Raw genomic sequence first — 20047 nt, 5'->3', positions numbered from 1 at the left:
AAACGGGAACCCTCTTGCACTGTTGGTGGGAATGCAAATTGGTGCAGCCGCTCTGGAAAGCAGTGTGGAGGTTCCTCAGAAAATTAAAAATTGACCTACCCTATGACCCAGCAATAGCACTGCTAGGAATTTATCCAAGGGATACAGGAGTACTGATGCATAGGGGCACCTGTACCCCAATGTTTACAGCAGCACTCTCAACAATAGCCAAATTATGGAAAGAGCCTAAATGTCCATCAACTGATGAATGGATAAAGAAATTGTGGTTTATATACACAATGGAATACTATGTGGCAATGAGAAAGAATGAAATATGGCCCTTTGTAGCAACATGGATGGAACTGGAGAGTGTGATGCTAAGTGAAATAAGCCATACAGAAAAAGACAGATACCATATGTTTTCACTCTTATGTGGATCCTGAGAAACTTAACAGAAACCCATGGGGGAGGGGAAGGAAAAAAAAAAAGAGGTTAGAGTGGGAGATAGCCAAAGCATAAGACACTCTTAAAAACTGAGAACAAACTGAGGGTTGATGGGTGGTGGGAGGGAGGGGGGTGGGTGATGGGTATTGAGGAGGGCACCTTTTGGGAAGAGCACTGGGTGTTGTATGGAAACCAATTTGACAATAAATTCCATATATTAAAAAAAAAAAGAAAATTAGAAATTTATTTATTTTCTAATTTGTTTGCATGTTCTTATTTAAAGGCAGCAGAAATGCTTCTGAGATAATGACAGAAAGCCCACCTTCCATGGAGGGGGACTGCCAAGAGGTGAGGAGATTTCATGCAGACACTTTTGTTTAGGATATTTGTTTCAAGGTAAATGGAAAGAGGCTGAGATTATAGGCAACGGGCCTGGGAAGAAGACCACAGTTGAGAGTCAGAGAAATCACCAAATATTTTGGTATTGTTGTATGACTGAAGATAGAGTTGGGAGTGACCAAGGTTCTGATAAAAATGAGAGTCACAGAACAAAGCCATAATACAGATGATTTTTCTCTCAAAGTATTTTCAAAATTATGAACTATGTAGGTAAGAAGTAAAGAATGTGAGGGGCTGCTGGGTGGCTCAGTTGGTTAAGCATCCAACTCTTGGTTTCAGCTCAGGTCACAATCTCACAGTTCATGAGTTTGAGCCCCATGTCAGGGTCCATACTGACAGTGTGGGTTCTGCTTAGGATTCTCTCTCTCATCCTCTCTCTCTGCTCCTTCCCTCCTCCCTCTCTCTTTCTCTCTCTCAAAATAGATAAATAAATAAAAACTTTAAAAAAAAGAGGTAAAGAAGGTAAGCTAAAACTTTCTGAAAAGAACAGAGTTTTCCATAGTCTCACTGTACTTAAGAGACAAAGATTATAAAATTCAGAGCCCACTAGGGGACCAACCTCACTGACTATCTCACTCTCATTGGGAATAACTGGAGACCATGCCAAGAAGTGAATGTAAAACACATATAAATACATATATGACTATGGCAACTCTAGCCCATCTCAAACTCAGCAAGTTCATAGTTAGATTAAGTTCATCGATCACCTGCTCTATCTTCCTAGCAGAGCAAGGGGTAAGCCCTCTTTGACTGAAGATGGTATAATTTAGAACATCTATTTTTCAAACAATAACAGATGTTCAAAAAAATTACTAGGCTTGCCAAAAGGTAGGAACAAATGACCAAAAGACAAGAGAAAATGCAGACAGTAGAAGTAAATCCATAGGTACTAGATATAGTAATTAGCAGACAGGAATTTTACAATATTTATGTTCATTGTTTTTACTGACGTACAGGAAGAGATGAAAAAAACAAAGACAAAGAGATGGAGAATAACACCAGAGATCCGAAATCTGTAAAACTGGAAGTGACACACAATGCTTTAGAGAGTTTCTTTCAAAGTTTGAAATTTGTATACATTAGCTCAAACTATATTGAACCTACAATATAGGCGCATGACAGTTTTAAAATACAGCATTACGAATTATATCCCTCTTGAATTCAAGAACTAATTGGGGAAATTTGAAATATATGTTGAACACTTTTGGATTATGTCTTTACTAGGGAAATATGATTCAATAAATGTTTAAAATAAAGTAAAACCAAGACCCTTACTGGTGACAATCTTTCCCCTAGCCTGATGTTTTGTTGTGAAAAAATTTAGTTAGGGTAAACTCTTGACTTCTCTCTTTATCTCGTGTCAACTGCTTACAGGAAAGAGTGAATTTTATGTTTGGGAAGTGTGATAGGAAGAATTCTAAGTTGACCTCAAAGATTTCCATCCCCCAGTGTTAACACAACACACTCTATAATCTCCTCTCCTTGTTTGTAGGAAGAACCTATGAATGTGATAGAATTCACTTTCCTAATGATGTTACATTATATAGCAAAGGTAAAAGCATTTTTGCAAGTGTAAAAAAAAATGTGAAGTCCCTAAATCAGTTTGACTTTTAGTTAACAAAAAGAATTATTCTGGGTAGGCCTGATCATATCAGATGAGTTTTTAAAATACATGGGGCGCCTGAGTGGTTCAGTCAGTTAAGCATCATGATCTCACAGTTTGGTTCCTGGGTTTGAGCCCCACATCAGGCTCTATGCTGACAGCTCAGAGCCTGGAGCCTGCTTCAGATTCTGTGTCTCCCTTTCTCTCTGCCCTTCCCTGCTTGTTCTCTGTCTCTCAAAAATAAATAAATGTTAAAAAAAATACTGTTTAGGCTTCTGCTCAGATCAGAGAGATTATCCAGCAGGTCTTGAATAAGCAAGCTGCATGTATTCTATAGCAGAAAGAAACTGAACTCTGACAATGGGCACATTAGCTTGGAAAAGGACCCTGAGCCTCCACACTGGCCAATATCTATATTGTGGATGTGATACCCTAAGCATAAGACTCATATTAGCCATACCTGAACTTCTGATCTAAATGTGAGGTAATATTCAAGTATTGTTTTAAGCTGCTAGATCTGTGGTGATTTTTGTGAGCAACAGAAAGTGAATATAGTAATATGAAAAAAATTAGTGAGAAAGCATTGCTCAGTCTTTTATTCTCTGGTACTGCCTGACCACAAGATGCATGGGACTATTCCTACATGGAAATCCTGTGAGTTTTCTAATTGTGCCCCTAACAAGGTTGATTATTAAGCTCAAACCAGGGATGAGTAGTCGCAAGTTTTCTTCCCACATATATAATTCATGTCCTTCACTCAGGTCTATTTAATAATAAAGGTAAACTTTGGATCTTAATCTAAAAATCCTGAATCTCTCTCAAATGGTTCTGAATTAATTTGGAGAAAAGAAACACACATTTATTATTGGATGTTTACAAACCCCAAAATGTACAGTATTATCACTTGTCCTATAACAATAACATATTACCAGTTTGGTACATCATTCTGCTAACCAAGACAAGTGAAAGTAATAAAACCAGAAAAATAAAGTGCATAATGGGGAAAATGGCATTTCTCTATGAAACTCTATAACAACTTCAATGTTATCATCAAAATTATTGCCCCTAAATTTCATTATTTTCTTCCTGATGTTAAATGGCTTGAAACTATAACTTTTCTTTTTAAATGCACAATTACAAAGATGGTCACTGTAGAAGAAAATCTTTACAAACACCGTGTCCTTGAATGATGTCAGAGTTGTTGTTTGGAATGAATTTGCATAACTGGCAGCTTTGAGCTTCCTAAATCTCCTTGGCAGAAATAACGTTCCAATTGTTTTTTCCATAACCAAGATGACAATGTTCTTAAATAAAATTGTCACTAAATTTCCTTTTGAATTCTGACTGCATCATTGAATAAATATTGTCTGCTGAAACTGGCTGTGAAGATAAGTATTTCATGACTGTTAATATATTTCCTATGCAAATGTTTTGGCCTCCTTTTATATTGGAAGCATGGAAGAAAACTTTTGCTATCTATTTAATTTATAATGTACTATCGAATCAGATGCATAAGTCCCTGAAATTAAATAGCTATTTTATTGTATCATGTTATTAAAGTAGCACATTCTGTACTGAGGACAATTCAGTGATAATATGCTGATTTCAGTGTGTATGAAATACTACAAGAAATATGTCTTATTAAATATGAATTATTTAAGTAAAATCTGCAGTCTTTACAAAATTCGTTATACACACACACACACACACACACACAGACACTTGAACTCGAACTTGGGCTGGCACCCAATTCACATTTGGGAATTTGGGAAACTTGGGCTATGTCCAAATTTTCATCTAAATTCCTCCCCATAATTAAATCATCATATATTTTATTATGAATATACCCGGATTCCTTGAAACATTACAAAAATATGTATTGCTTATCTACATAAAATACCTCTGTTTAGATTATTTTAAATTGCTTTTCTATGTACACACTTTGCTTAATATCATCAAAATTTAAATTATTTTAGATTATTTTAAATTGCTTTTCTATGTACACACTTTGCTTAATATCGTCAAAATTTAACACCTCCACTTAAAATTATATCAACAATTTCCTTGTAAAAGATTCACAGGATTTATTTTCCCACATACAATGAGCTTTGGGCTTAATAAGCATTTTAAATTAAAAGTATGCTGGATGAGAAACGTATTAATATTTTTATTTTAGAAACACATGAATGATTTCTCATTCTCTAAAGGCAGTTCCATATTTGCCAATTCAGAAATACAATACTTCATGTTTTCTTGACACCAACTGCTCTCCTTTTCTAAAGAGGCGTGGTGTTTTAATATCGTTTGTACAAATAATGAACAATCTTGTGAAAATTCTCACTTGTCTTTAACTCTGTACTTCCAGTATTATCCCATTCACGATGGCCCTACTGAGTCCACTCCAGACTTTTCCTTTAGTGCTAGCTGTTAGCCTCCTTCCTTATCAGTACTCTGATGGTTGGTTTTTATGAAGTAAGCCAATATATTCTCTCTTATAAAATACAATTGCTTTTTATATTTCTGGACTAAAAACAAAAGATTTTGAAACACCAAAACAGAAAAAAAATACTTTAATTCTTAGAAACATTAAATATCTGAAAGAAAGAATTAGTAGAAAGATCAAAGGCCAAGGATCCAGAGGTAGGGAAACACTCAGACTTAAGCAGCAGAAACTGGAAGGAGGGGAAATGAAAGATTGAGGTTGTAGGGGCCAAGGGCAGGTCACCAAAAGTGTACCACAGTGGCATATTGATTATTTTGAATTGAAGTCACCTCAGAAGCAGCCACTGCAAGGACATTCAGGCCCTACTCTGTCCTCTGAAAGCAGGAAATAAAATCTCCCATATGAAAAACACATTCCCGGGGCGCCTGGGTGGCGCAGTCGGTTAAGCGTCCGACTTCAGCCAGGTCACAATCTCGCGGTCCGTGAGTTCGAGCCCCGGGTCAGGCTCTGGGCTGATGGCTCGGAGCCTGGAGCCTGTTTCCGATTCTGTGTCTCCCTCTCTCTCTGCCCCTCCCCCGTTCCTGCTCTGTCTCTCTCTGTCCCAAAAATAAATAAACATTGAAAAAAAAAATTAAAAAAAAAAAAAAAAGAAAGAAAGAAAAACACATTCCCTGTACTAAGAAATAAAAAGAAACCCCCATTACTAGCGACAGGGACTTTAAAACGCAGAAAGTTGTAGAAGTAAATCTTGTTACTTTTTTACTAATCTATTATTTCAGCCCAAGTTCCATTTAGAATTCCTTACTAATTAAAGCTCGCCAACATCTGTTTTCTTTATCCTGTCAAGTCCTCACAAATTTATAGTCTCTTTGTCTAAAAAAGTATAGAAACTGCCCACCTTGGTCATGTCTTTAGCCCTCAGTGTCATTATCGGACCTCCATGTGCATGTAATAAAACTTCGGGTTTTTTTCTCCTGGTACTCTGTCTTGTGTAAATTTCTTAGTCCAACTGAAAGAACTTGAGAGTGAAGGAAAATGTTTCCTTCCCTACAAGGTTTTAGAGCTAAAAGAATAATGATAACTTTGAGTCCTGTGAAAAAAGCTAACAGGGAGGAGGAGGAGCAATAAAGCTTGTGAATGCTAAGAAATGTAGCAAGGAACACATGAAAGTGAGTGTTCAAAACAGCCTCATGCAGTTGTAAAGACAAAAGCATTTTTTTGTAAAATGTAGACAGGAAAGTTAGGTTAAATTGTATGGAGACTGAAGGAATATTTAATCTACTACCTCAAAGTTGGTTCCTACTTAACCTTCTTAATTAAGTCCTCTTATGTAAAATAAACATATTTTAATACTTATTTTTCTCTTCTGTCAATAACTAAAGAAAAAGTTTTGTGATGCCCAAATGAACCACATACAGTAAAACCTTGGTTGGTGAGCATAATTTGTTCCGGAACCATGCTTGCAATCCAAAGCACTTGTATATCAAAGCGAATTTCCCCATAAGAAATAATGGAAACTCAGATGATTTGTTCCACAACCCAAAAATATTCATATAAAAATTACGATGCTATAATAAAATACAAAATAATAAAGAAAATAAAAATGTAAAGAAAAACAAATTAACCTGCACTTATCTTTGAAAATCTTCATGGCTGGTGTGAGGGAGACAAGAGAGAGGAGAGTTATTGTGTAGCATGACTTTCACTATCACTAACAGATGTTGGCTACAGTACAGTATTAATAAACTTGTGTCATGTACTGTATGTAGTGGAAGTGACAATAAGGCAGCAGAAGAAAGGGTCTGAGCTTACTCTTGTATGGAAAAGCAAAAGACTGTCCATAGGTGCTTTGAAGTGACAAAAATGCAACAGTGCAAGTTGTGGGCACGTTCCAGTGTTCTGAAAAATCATGGATCTCTGCCAAACACTGTGGTCTGAGACTGAGCATCAGAGCATGTGAGATGATCACCCACAATCCTGCAGCAAGAGAGAGAGAGAGAGAGAAACAGAGAGAGAAGAACCATTGGCTCAGCTGTGATCATGTGACATTTGGTGTCACATACGACTCGTACTGCAAGACATCACTCATTTATCAAGTTAAAATGTATTAGAAATGTTTGCTCATCTCATGGAATACTCACAGAACAAGTTACTCACAATCCAAGGTTTTACTATACTTATTACTAAGAATTCTATTCTCACAAAGTCAAAACAAATACTAAATGGAAAGTTGAGATATTAAAAGGAGAGATTTTGTGATTATAGTTTTTAAGTCCTGTCAACCAATCTAGTGCTTTATCATAGTATAGATCCCTGTATCAGCCAAGGTTATCTGTATATAGATAAGGTTCCAGATCATATATATATATATATATACACACACATATATATATGTGTGTGTATGTTTATGTATATATATATGTATATATATATATGCATATATATACACACACACACACACAGAGGTAAGATCTATATAGAGAGATATCTATATCTGTATATACCTCATCTATATATCTACACATATATCTATATATCTTATCTATATATCTCCTCTGTGTATAGTGATATCTATGTATTTTATCTCTTTATATATTTATATGTCTGTATATATCTATATGTCTATAAGAAACTTATATGTAAGCTTCTATATTTTATTGATAGATAGATAGATAGATAGATAGATAGATAGATAGATAGATATAGATTGCAGTCTAGATTCTGAAATGTGTAGGGCAGCCTGGCAAACTAGAAATCCAAGGAAGAATTTTATCACAGTTTTGAGGCAAAATTCCTTCTCTAGGGAACCATAGTTTTTGCTCTTAAGGCCTCAACTGACTGGATGAGGTTTATATTCTTAAGGATAATCTCCTGTATTTAAAGTCAACTGATTGTAGATGTTAGTCACATCCAAAAATACATTCACAGCAACATCTGGAGTAGCATCTGACCAAACAACTGGGCAGTATGCCGTAGCCAAGTTTATGTAAAATTAACAATCACAAGCCCTAATAATTAAAAGAATATTAAAAACAGAAGAAAGGAAATAAAAATGGAAAAGAATGGGATCTTAAAAATAAGATGAAATGCAAAATTACAGAATGTAATCTTTCATATTTGTGAAATAGAAAATAAGAAAGTTATAAAAATGTATTAGTTAATAAATAGCATTTTCAACCTTAGATATCTGTGTAAGATTATTTTTCTAGAGCATTTCATGTTCCTCTGAAGATGACAACTGGCTTGGGGTGCTGAATTCCTCTTCTCAACTCAGTCTCAAAGATATTGCAGAAAGCAGAAATAAGTCAAAGGATATATCACATTAACATAAAAGCTATGAGAAAACTGTAAAATAGTTTTGGGGTAACAGACTGAAAGGAAAACATTAGCTTAAAGTGAAGTACATCTGGGTAGAGCATGAAAATGAGTATTTTTTTTTTAGTGTATCATTTTATCTCTTGCCTACTGGACACAGAAAGACAGAAAAATAATGGTCAACTCAGCACCACCAGGATCCCTAGGCTAATATATAGGCAGCATCCATGGCTAACCTGGATTAACCTTCCTAGTCCCTCAGATTATTGTCCTCCCCTATTTGTCTGTATCCTGAAAACTAGGTGATCTTAAGTAAGGAGAATAGCAAAGGTACAGATTGTAATCCTATAGGCACTATTCTAGGATACTGTTCATCCCCACCTCAAAATCATCACACAAGTTACAAGCTAGTATCTGCCTTTAGCTGATCCTCTGTGGTACACCTCATGAACCACTATGAATACAGCTCCAAATACAGGAACTCACAGGAAAATAAGATATTTAATGTACTGCAACAGAAAGAGAAAGAAAAGCTAGATCAGATGAGGCAGAATTAATATATGCAATAAAGAGGCATGTGAAATCATAAAAACCAGACAGTATTAGTAATGAAAAGCAATAGTTAATATAGAGAACACAACAGATGTGCTGAGTTCTAGATTTAAAAGAGACGGATGAGTTACTGACCTGCAAGATTAGGCAGAATCACTTTCTCAGAGGTATTAGGAAGAGCAGAAGAAACATTAGAAGAAAAAAGAGATATGGAAGTTGGAACTATAATTGCCAATACATATATCATAGATTTCCTAGAAATAAAGAGTAATAAGGCAATATCTTTAAGAAAAAATACTGAGAAATTTCTCAGAATGAAAAAATGTTGTCAAACCTATGGGATCATAAAGCGCCAGGACAATTCTACTCTAAACTTGTATTCATGAAATTTTAAATCATCAGGGGAAAAAAAAAGAAAGTGCCAGGAGAAAAAAATAAATTAGCTAGTCAGAAAAAAAAAGAATCAGTTTGACATTATAAATTACACTTGGTGCAACAGTAAAATGGAATCATATTTACAGGTGTTGAAAACTGAAACCTCAAAATGCAAATTCTCCATCTAGTTTCAGGAAGGAGAAAAAAAAAGCCTTCCAAAAGTTCACCACATAAAGGCCTAGATGTGAAGTCCTACAAGAAAGAACCACATCAAGGAGGATAATATATGACACTAGAAGTTATATTTAACAAATAAATTTAAAAACACTTAGTTATCTTAATAAGCATTAACAAGAAGGAGAGTGGAGAAGGGAGAAAGGGGGGGGGAGACAAAATGGTACTTAATGAGTTAGTTTTCTCACTTATGGATTCTTATATTCCTACAATATTGATAGGAAAATAAATACATGTTTGGGTAAACACTAAAATGTATTTCAAGGATGAGTTCTAGGAGAATAAATGTTACACATATATTTGGAAGCAGAAAGAAACATTTGGGGGCACCGGGGTGGCTCAGTCAGTTGAGCATTTGACTTTGGCTCAGGTCATGATCTTGTGGTTTGTGTGTTTGAGCCCCACATGGGACTCACTGCCGCCAGCACAGAGCCTGTTTTAGATCTTCTGTCTCCCTCTCTTTCTCCCCCTCCCCTGCTCGTACTCTTTCAAAAATAAATAAAAACATGTAAAAAATTTTTAAAAATAAAAATAAAAAATGAAGAAATAAACATTTGAACTAAACAGGAAAGGAGGGAAAATGTTAAAAAACAGAGTTGATATAACACAAAGTTAGACTGTAAATAAGCCTATATAAAGCAGTAATCACAGTAAATCTAAAGGACTTGAATATTATTACATCAAAATTCAGAAATTTTGTCCGGATATAATCACAATAAATAAAAGCCTTCATGTGTAAAGTTAAGGAGATACAAATTGAAAAACAATATGTCCAATACCAAAAATCATAAAGAATAAATATTCATAAAATGCAAGAGACTTTGACAAACAAAAAGAAAACCATATTGCCAATAGAAAAAAAAAGAGTAAAATTATGAATAGTTAATTAACAGAAGGGAAATTCCATGTAACGAGTATCAATGATCAGCATATTTTCTTAACTATCAGGTTGACAAATATCAGAAAATTTGATAATTCCAAATGCTAGTGAATAATCAAAAAATGTTTTTTCTGCATAGTTTGGACAACTCTTTACTCCTATGACTGTTGTTATTTATGACTAATTTTTAGACATTTTATTTTTTCATGGTATATAGTTTTGGGTTTTTTAAATTTTTATTGTTGAAGTATATAGTTGATATACAATGTTCAGTAGTTTCAGGTGCACAGCATTGTGATTTCACAATTCTACACATTACACAACGCTCACCACCATAACTGTAGTTACCATCTGTCACGGTACAACCTTCTTACTATAGTATTGACTAGATTCGCTGCGCTGTACTTTTCATCCTCATGACTTAGTTATTTTATTTTTTCTTAATTTTTGTTATGGTTTATTCATTTTTGAGAGACAACAGAGAGTGAGCAGGGGAAGGGCTGAGAGAAAAGGAGACAGAATCCGAAGCAGGCTCCAGGCTCTGACCTGTCAGCATATAGCCCAACATGGGGCTCGAACTCACTGACTGAGAGATTATAACCTGAGCCGAAGTTGGACACTCAACTGACTGAGCCACCCAGGTGCCCCATGACTTATTTATTTATTTCATAACTGGAAATTTGCACCTTTTTGTTTTATGTTTTAAGAAATGAGACTCTTATGTATAATATGTGTTGAAGTTCCTTTCTCCCATATTGTTCCTTTTTGCTTTACTTTGTAATATGGGCTATGCATAGGATTTTTTTTACCCTCATGTAGCTAATTTTACAATTTTCTATGTTTGGGGTTTTTAATTTTTTCTTATGCACAGAAAAACCTTCATTATTATGATCTTTTAAAATATTCTGTTTTTTCTCTTTTTACAAGAACATGTAATAATTTTTATTAGGTTTAGTGCTGGCTCCATTATTTGATTTTACTTTTTCTGGCTATCCAACAGGTTTTTATTTGCATATATACTTATGATTATCTTTGTTTCATTTAAATTTTAATATTGGAATCACGTTAAGATTTATAGATTCATTACAGAATTTTCTGACTCTGTGGTCTAAGATTTTTTCTTTTCTATAGCTATTCTTTGAAATTAAATATGATTTGAATTTATTATATTCAATATAACATTTTTCTTACCAAAATATATTGATAAGTATCTCTCTCCTACTATTAAATAACAGCGGTTATAGTGGAGAATTTGGTCTTATTACTTTGATGAATGTTACTGCTTCTGTCAAGCTGTTAGTTTTAATTAGGGAAAAGTTATATGTTATTTCATTAAGAGTTTTCTTTTCCAAATTTTATTAAATTCTAGTTAAAAAATAGTGCAATATTGGTTTACAGGAGAATTTAAGGATTCATCACTCACATGTAACCCCCAGTGCTCAACACAAAAAGTGCCCTCCTTAGTACTCATCAATCATTGAGCCAATTCCCCCCAACTTTCCGCCATCAATCAGTTTGTTCTCTATCATTAAAAGTCTGTTATGGTTTGCCTCCCTCTTTTTTATCCCCTTCCCCTATGTTTATCTGTTTTGTTTCTTAAATTCCACATATGATTGAAATCATGGTATTGTCTTTCCCTGACTGACTTACTTCATTTAGCATAGTACACTCTAGCTCCATTCATGTCATTACAAATGGCAAGATTTCATTTTTTTAAAGTATTTACTTATTTTTGAGACACACACAGAGAGAGAGAGAGAGAGAGAGAGAGAGAGCGAGCGAGCATGAGCACAGGACGGACAGAGAGAGGGAGAAAGAGAATCCCAAGCAGGCTCCGTGCTCAGCACAGAGCCTGACCCAGAGGTCAATGTCACAACTGCAAGATCACAACCTGAGCTGATACCAAGAGTAGACACTTAACCAACTGGGCCACTCGGACTCCTAAGATTTCATTCTTCTTGATATCTGAGTAATATTCTGGTTGTGTGTGTGTGTGTGTGTGTGTGTGTGTGTGTGTGTACCACTTCTTTATGCATTCATCAATTAATAGAAATTTGGGCTCTTTCAATAACTTGGCTACTGTTGATAGTGCGGCTATAAACATCAGGGTGCATGTGCCCCTTCAAATCAGCATTTTTAAAATGAATCATTTGTATCTTTAAGGTACCTTGGGGAAAATGTCATCTTGGAATTCTTTAACTCAGAAAAAATGTCTTTCTAAAATGTCAGGCAAAATAAATATTTTTGTAGAAAAAAGTTAAAGAGAGTTCATTACCTGTATACTTGTACTAGAAGAAATGTTTAAGAAATTATTCTGGCAGAAGAAATATACCAGATGAAAACAGGCATCCATACAAAGACTTGAAGAGCACTAGAAATTATAAAAATTCAGGTAAGTATATTTTTTTCATTTTAAATTCTTTAAATGATAATTAATTAACTAAACAAAAATAGTTTAGTTTTAGTTTAGTTCAAAAATAGTATAGAAACAAAATGTATGAGAACAATAGTACAAAGGACGTATCAGAGATAATGAAAGTCTGTTGTAAATATTTTTATTTATTTTTGAGACAGAGAGAGAGAGAGAGAATGAGCAGGAGAGGGGCAGAGAGAGGGAGAAAGAGAATCCCAAGCAGGCTCTGCACTGTCCACACAGAGCCCTACACAGGACTCAAACTCACCAATCATGAGATTATGACTGAAAGCAAATCAAGGATCAGATGTTAAACCAACTGAGCCACCCAAACACTCTCATTGTACATTTTTTTAATGTTTATTTATTTTTGAGAGAGAGAGAGAAAGCATCGGTGGGCAGAGAGAGAAAGAGACAGAGGATCCAAAGCAGACTCCATGTGACAGCAGAGAGCCCAGTGTGGGACTCAAATTCATGAAATGTGAGATATGACCTGAACTGAAGTCAGATGCTTAATGGATTGAGCCACCCAGATGTCCCTAAATTTTTTATATTATGTGAGAAGTGGTATAACATTACCTGAAAATAGACTGTAATAAAAGTTAAATTTGTAATATGTAAGCTTTAGGCAACCTCTGAAAATAAAACAATAAGCTAATGAACCAATAATGCAGAAAAAAAAAATATATAATCATAAGAAACACCCAGTACAAAAGGAGAAAGAGAGAGAGAGAGAGAGAGAGAGAGAGACCCAGTCCAAACAAAAGCAGGAAAAAATAGAAGTATACCATCGAATTGGTAGATGTTATTTCTCTCCAAATTTATAATGGGTCAAATATGATAGAGAAAATAGATTATTATTATTGGACATTATTATTAACAGCAATCTAGTAATAAGTTTATGTAAGAGAGAAGAGCACAGTGCTTATAAGGACAACCTTTAGGGGCACCTGGGTGGCTCGGTCAGTTAAGCGTCCGACTTCGGCTCAGGTCATGATCTCACGGTCCGTGAGTTTGAGCCCCGCGTCGGGCTCTGTGCTGACAGCTCAGAGCCTGGAGCCTGTTTCAGATTCTGTGTTTCCCTCTCTCTCTGCCCCTCCCCTGTTCATGCTCTGTCTCTCTCTGTCTCAAAAATAAATAAACGTTAAAAAATTAAAAAAAAAAAAAATAAGGACAACCTTTAGTGTCAGGAAAACTTGGATTCAAATCCAAATTCTGCCTCTTATAAATTGTGTGGCCTTTGCAAATTCTTTTCTTTTACCCTTGTTCTTCTTATAGTTGGGGCCTTTTAGTCTCCTTCCAAAAATTTGTGTAAGAATTTTTTTAATGTGGTTTAGCTGCTACTCCATTTATGTTTTATATAAATGCTGTCTCTTATTTTCACACAGTAGATATTGAGTGTCAGAAGCTGAGAATCCTCAATACTCGTTCCTTAATTACACGATGGTCTCCCTTCAACCTGCTTGTCTCTCCCATACTCCAAATTAATACATTTAGGTAAGAGCACTTTGGAGTAAGTTTGGTAACATCGCCATATTGTAGTGTATTGTTTTATTTTATTTTTTTTTATGAAAATGAAATTTATTAGGTGGCCTTTTGGAAACTAGTTAACAGTCTGATTATTTATTCTGAAGGAAACCGTTGTCTAGAGACTTATTGCATAGCCAAATATCAGGGTAAATATATGGTGGAAAATTACTCATAATTATGCAAATATCATGTTACCTCCTTATTTAACTATTACATATTTGAAAGGAAATGTTTGCTAGAGCTCAGACAGGACCTCTCAACAAGGTAAAAACAAAACAAGACCTGATGTGGCAAAAAAAAAAAAAAAAAAAAAAAAAAAAAAAAAAAGTTCAGAGTCTTGACTCAAAAAGCAAACACAGAGACTCTCCTTTCTTTAATTTTTATTTTCCCTGAAGACTGAATTAAAGCTACCAATATGTGAGAGATTTACTAACAAACTAGCTGCAAATTTACCAATTTGTAATGGTGAGGAAAGCTGTCGTTTCCAAGTAACTGGAATACAAAAACACTTTTCTTTTAGACAGCATTCTCTCTGTTCTCCAAATTTCCAAGAGAATAATTTATGAAAAGAGAAGGGAAGGATGGCCTTTGATTTTACACAGCACATTATTAGAGCAAATATATTTAACAGATCATGAGCGATGCTTAGACTACTGCATAAAGATGAAACATCCCTGCCCCCTGTGATAGGCTGAATGATAGCCCCCAAGAACATCCACGTCTAGTCCCTGGACTCTGTGAATGTAGCCTTATATGGATTATCTGTATAGAGCCTGGACATAGAAATGTCTTTCAAGGAAGGAGGCAGGGGGAATTTGACACAGGAGAAACAATGTGACAACCTCAGCAGGAAGACAGAGATTTAGAGAGGCTACACTGCTAGCTTTGAAGATGAAGGGACAGAAACCAAAGAATGAAAGGGAGGCAGTTCTCGAAACAATAGAACAAATAAACCAGTCCTCTCCTTAGACTTTATGGAGGGAGTATGGTCCACCTGACATCTTGATTCCAACCCAGGGAAACAGATTTCAGACTTCAGACCTCCAGAACTGTCAGATAATGAATGTGTGTTTAAGATAATAAATAAATGTGTAAGAGTAAATGAGTATCACCACAAAGCTTGTGATAATTTGTTACAGTAGCCACAGGAAAACAATGCAGTCCCCTGCCACCCCAAAATAAGTTACAAGTAAAATTCTTGTGCCTGCCAGAGAGAGTGTGCCTTCCCTTAGGGCAAGGCTGCAAATACAGTCACACAACTTTTAACTGGGGAGTTCTCTTTTCTAAAGCCCATGTTTTTTGCATGTATTTTAACCAGACTTTCTTTAAAAACTTAGAATAAAATTATCATTTGTGGAGAATGCATTCTCCATGTAATTGGCAGTTTACAACTCTAATTTACAAAATATCTCTTAAAGATATTAGTTTGCCACATGTCAGCATCTATCAAATTTGTGTATCCACTTGCTAGTTTTATTTTTTATTTTCAGGAAATTGCTTCTTTTCAATGTGGCCTCAAATTTGAGAGAAGTGACAAATTTATTGTACCCCCTAAGCAATAAAATAGTTGCATTTGTATTTTTATATTTTTCAGGTATTTTATACTAATGACAATATTTTATGATATTTTTGACAAGCATGTAAGATAATGCATGAAAAGCAATGTTATTGTAACTAAAAGACAGCTCACTGATACAGAGGAAGCGTAAGCGATTTAATCATTCCACTCATTAAGATGTTACATCTATGTCAAGAACCTGAATCTCTGGCAACTAGTTACTTTCTAGATATCACCCAGTGAATCAAGACCTGAATTTTATACCTAACAGTGACATAAAGATTTGGAATAGCAAGATTGGTTCATACTACCAACCAGATCAAAGATGCCACAGATACTGGCACTAATAGATCATTCTGGAACTAAAGAATCAATTTATTTTATATTAAAGAGAGTCACTATTCTTACAAAAATAGTTCTTAAAAATGCATGTTACTAAGCATGCATGATAAAATGTAACAAAAATATATTTCTTATTTTAAAAAATTATAAAAATAAAACACTGAAAGGGGTTATAAATTGTTTTCAGGAATTTTAAATCAGGTATGCCTCATTCAAAATAATATGCTATTTCTATTATATTATAGCAAGAAATCATACTTGATGTATTAATTAATACAAAGTATTTCAATTCTCAGTCCCCAGTTTTGTTTTGTTTTGTTTGCTACTCAGTAATTGGTGGATAAGAATGAAATAAAATGGGTTCCCAGAACCACTATCCCATAAGGCCATGAAAATTGAGGATCAGTCAATTAAAGTGATCAGGGGCATCTCTGAATAATACTCATAAAACTCTAAGAAAGCTGTTCTATCAGAAATGCCTCCTAGGGGCACCTGGGTGGCTCAGTTAAGAGTCCTACTTTAACCCAGGTCATGATCTCACAGTCAGTGAGTTTCCTCCGCGAGTTTGCTCAGTCTCTGTTTCTCTCAAAAATAAATAAACATGAACAAAACATTTAAAAAAAATTCCTCCTGAAATTTAAAGATATATTTTATATTTTTTAAAGGTGCTTAAGAGAAAATGCATTATTAATTCAGTCTTTCCTATTTCCTTGGAAGAGCTGCAGTTAAATGGAAAACTTACTTATTCAAGATTCTGCTAGAAAGTGCTTTCTGGGTAAGTGTTTCATAAACATGAACGGCTAATCCAAGTTTCTGTGCAGGGTTACTCTTGGTTCTCAGCATCACAAATGGTTTTTCTCTGTTTTAACCTTCAACACCTTAGATCCAAGGATGGGATTCTCACATGCAGAGTTACCAAGGCAGACTTTTAAAAATGAAGCTCCTATAAAATTGCACAAATAGACATCAGCCACAACCACAAAACACAGATACTGAGATTTCATCCCCAGCAAGGATTTCTTTATTTGAGTCTGGAATGAGTTCACCATTTAACTGGGTGACAAGTCAAAATTTTCAGAAAAACCATCCCCTTTGTTTTTCAGTTATATTACATGGCATTTCATACCTGCCTTTCATTCATTTGGGGCTTTTCCAGATGCCTGCTTGAGAATTTCTTTGCCTGCTCTTGGTCCATTCAACTTAGGGTCCAGTGGGCTCCAGCCAGAAGTGCTCTGGAGAGGCTACACTATCCCAAATATCCTTCCTTGTTACGGATGAGTGTGCCTGACAGACACCTGGTTCCTCAGTGAGGTTGGTTAGTGGCTTCTGAGGCAGTGGTGAACAAGGCAGTCACTACCAGTAGTAAAAAGTGACCATTATTCAGAAAGCTGGGCCATCATTTTGTTTCTGTTGTTTTTTGTTTTATGTTTTTTTTTTTAATTTTCAACGTTTATTAATTTTTTAGAGAGAGAGAGTATGTGTGTGAGCAAGAGGAGGTAAGAGAGAGGGAGACACCGAATCTGAAGCAGGCTCCAAGCTCTGAGTTGTCAGCACAGAGCCTGACACAAGGATTGAACTCACAAACTGTCAGATCATGACCTGAGCTGAAGTCAGACACTTAACTTACTGAGCCATCCAGGTGTCACTGCTGTTTTTTGTTTTGTTTTTGTTTTAATATTTTTATGTTTACTTTTGAGAGAGAGAGAGAGAGAACGAGTGGAGAGGGTAGGAGAGAAACAGGGAGACACAGAATCTGAAGCAGGCTCCAAGCTTTGAGCTGTCAGCACAGAGCCTGACATGGGGCTTGAACCCATGAACTGTGGTCGAAGTTGGATGCCCAACTGAATGAGCCACCCAGGTGCCCCTGTTTTGTTTTTTAATGTTTTATTTATTTTTTGACAGAGAGACAGAGTGTGAGCAGGGGAGAGAGAGAGAGAGAGAGAGAGAGAGAGAGGAAGACACAGGATCTGAAGCAGGCTCCAGGCTCTGAGCTGTCAGCACAGAGCCTGACTCAGGGCTCGAACTCACAAACCATGAGATCATGACCTGGGCAGAAGTCTGATGCTCAACCAACTGAGCCACCCAGGCACCCCAACCTCTGTTTTTGTTTTAAATAGTGACGTGGGATCCCAAGGATGTTTACTTCTTGTTAATGTCTACTGTAATTCAATCTACTGTCTGGGGCTACCACTTACAATAGTTGTTCTTCACTGTCACTTGCATTTTTTAAGTAGCATAAACCCAAAACCTCAGCAAAGTTGGGAACTTACTTAGAATAAAGTTACTTTCCAAGCCACACTTAAATAAGCCCGGATGTTCTCCAGCAACAGAGCGCAACAGCAAACTTGAGTTCACACAACAAAATAAATACGCTACAGAATTTGCCAAGTGGTGAGTACTCGGAATACAGCAAAGCCTTTCTGCACAACTACAGTCAACATTCAAGGGGGTGTATACCACTAGGGGTCCCCACTCTCCTAGTGGGGAGAGCTCTGGGTTGGCTCTGGGTTGGCTCTGGGTTGGTGTCACAAGGTTTTTAAGTGGCAGTTTGGCCCTTGTCAGGCTGAGTGACAGAGGTTCAGAACAGGTCTTGGATGGAGTGTTCCAAGCCTTTCACAGAAAGCACATCAGTGACTGATTAAATGTGGGTTCCAGCTGCAGGTGAATTTGGGAACACTGGCAGAAGGCCATCAGCCTGGCCAGTCTCATGGTAGCCTGGAAAAACTAAGCACTCCAAAGAAGACTCCATACTACTCTGGGCTCTCCCCTTTTGTTAGTTTCTTTGATGTGGTGAACCAGCTACTTCTGAGTATCTTTTCCAAGAGGGAAAGGCAGAATAACTTTCTCTGGAACAATCCACAGGCTGTGTGGCATGACTGTGAGAACAAGTATGAGGCTAGAAATTATCACAGGGGTCCTAACTGTTTTTCCATTTTGGTGCTGAGCATGATCAGAGCCTTGGGTAGTAAGAGATATCAAAGGCCCGGATGGTTTCAACCAGAGGAGGATGCTCCAAGGAAAAAGAGCACAAGAGGTCTCTTTTCTCTGGGCTAACCTTTCTGGAAGGTTCTGTTCATTATTCCCCATGCTTAAATGGACTGGAAGTGTCCCACTTAAATGGACTGGAAGTGTCCAAGTCTCCTGTATAAGTAAATGAAAGGTCTGAGTCTATTGCAGAGATTACTTCCTCCTGCCCCTGCCCCATGAGTGCCCAGTGAGTGTGGGGTCTGTGCTAGACATGACCTGGGGTTCCTAACTCATTCTCAAGCTCTCAAAACCAGTCAGACCAGGCTTGTGGGTGACAAAATAAAGCCTTGAGGTGGTGTGACCTGACTTGGTCACTGGGATAGGTAGAGGACTGACTGGTCCCTGCGCTCTCCCCCTCAACCCTAGCCAAAGTAGGTTGTTTGTCAAATGCTGATGGAAGTATGTGAGCCCTGACTGCAGATGATAGGCTTCCAGGAATGAGGCACAAAGAGCCCATCAAAGATGAGCTCTCTGTGACTGGAGAAGGAAAGGGCCATAGAGAACAGGAATCTCATCTCCTTCTTGTCCTGGGAAAGAAAAGAGGATTCATCTGTCCCAAGGGAAGATGGTTCCTGGATTACAGGTACAGCCTAAGCACCAGGAAGTGGGCAAATGGGGTGCTACAAAATCTGGCAGATTCATGAATTATACCTATTTACAGTTAAGTTACCAAAGACTTTTGTTAAGAGGGTTCTTACCCAGATTATGACATTAATAAAGAAATCTGCAGGTGAGACAGAAATTCTTGTTTATATAAACAAAGAAGAGCCATCGGCTAAAAAGTCAGCCATAATGGCCTATGCACAACTTTGACTTTTGGTCATGGTGTCAATGTTAGCCAGCATTTGGGCTTTAGCTATAGATATCCACCACAGATCCTCAATTATGGTGAGTTCTATTTCCTGGATTATCTTTAGTTTCAATTCTTATGGTGATTTTTTGAGCCAAGAGGC

Source organism: Leopardus geoffroyi, chromosome B1 (assembly GCF_018350155.1).
Source record: "Leopardus geoffroyi isolate Oge1 chromosome B1, O.geoffroyi_Oge1_pat1.0, whole genome shotgun sequence".
NCBI lineage: Eukaryota > Metazoa > Chordata > Mammalia > Carnivora > Felidae > Leopardus > Leopardus geoffroyi.
This window is presented reverse-complemented; position numbering follows the sequence as displayed.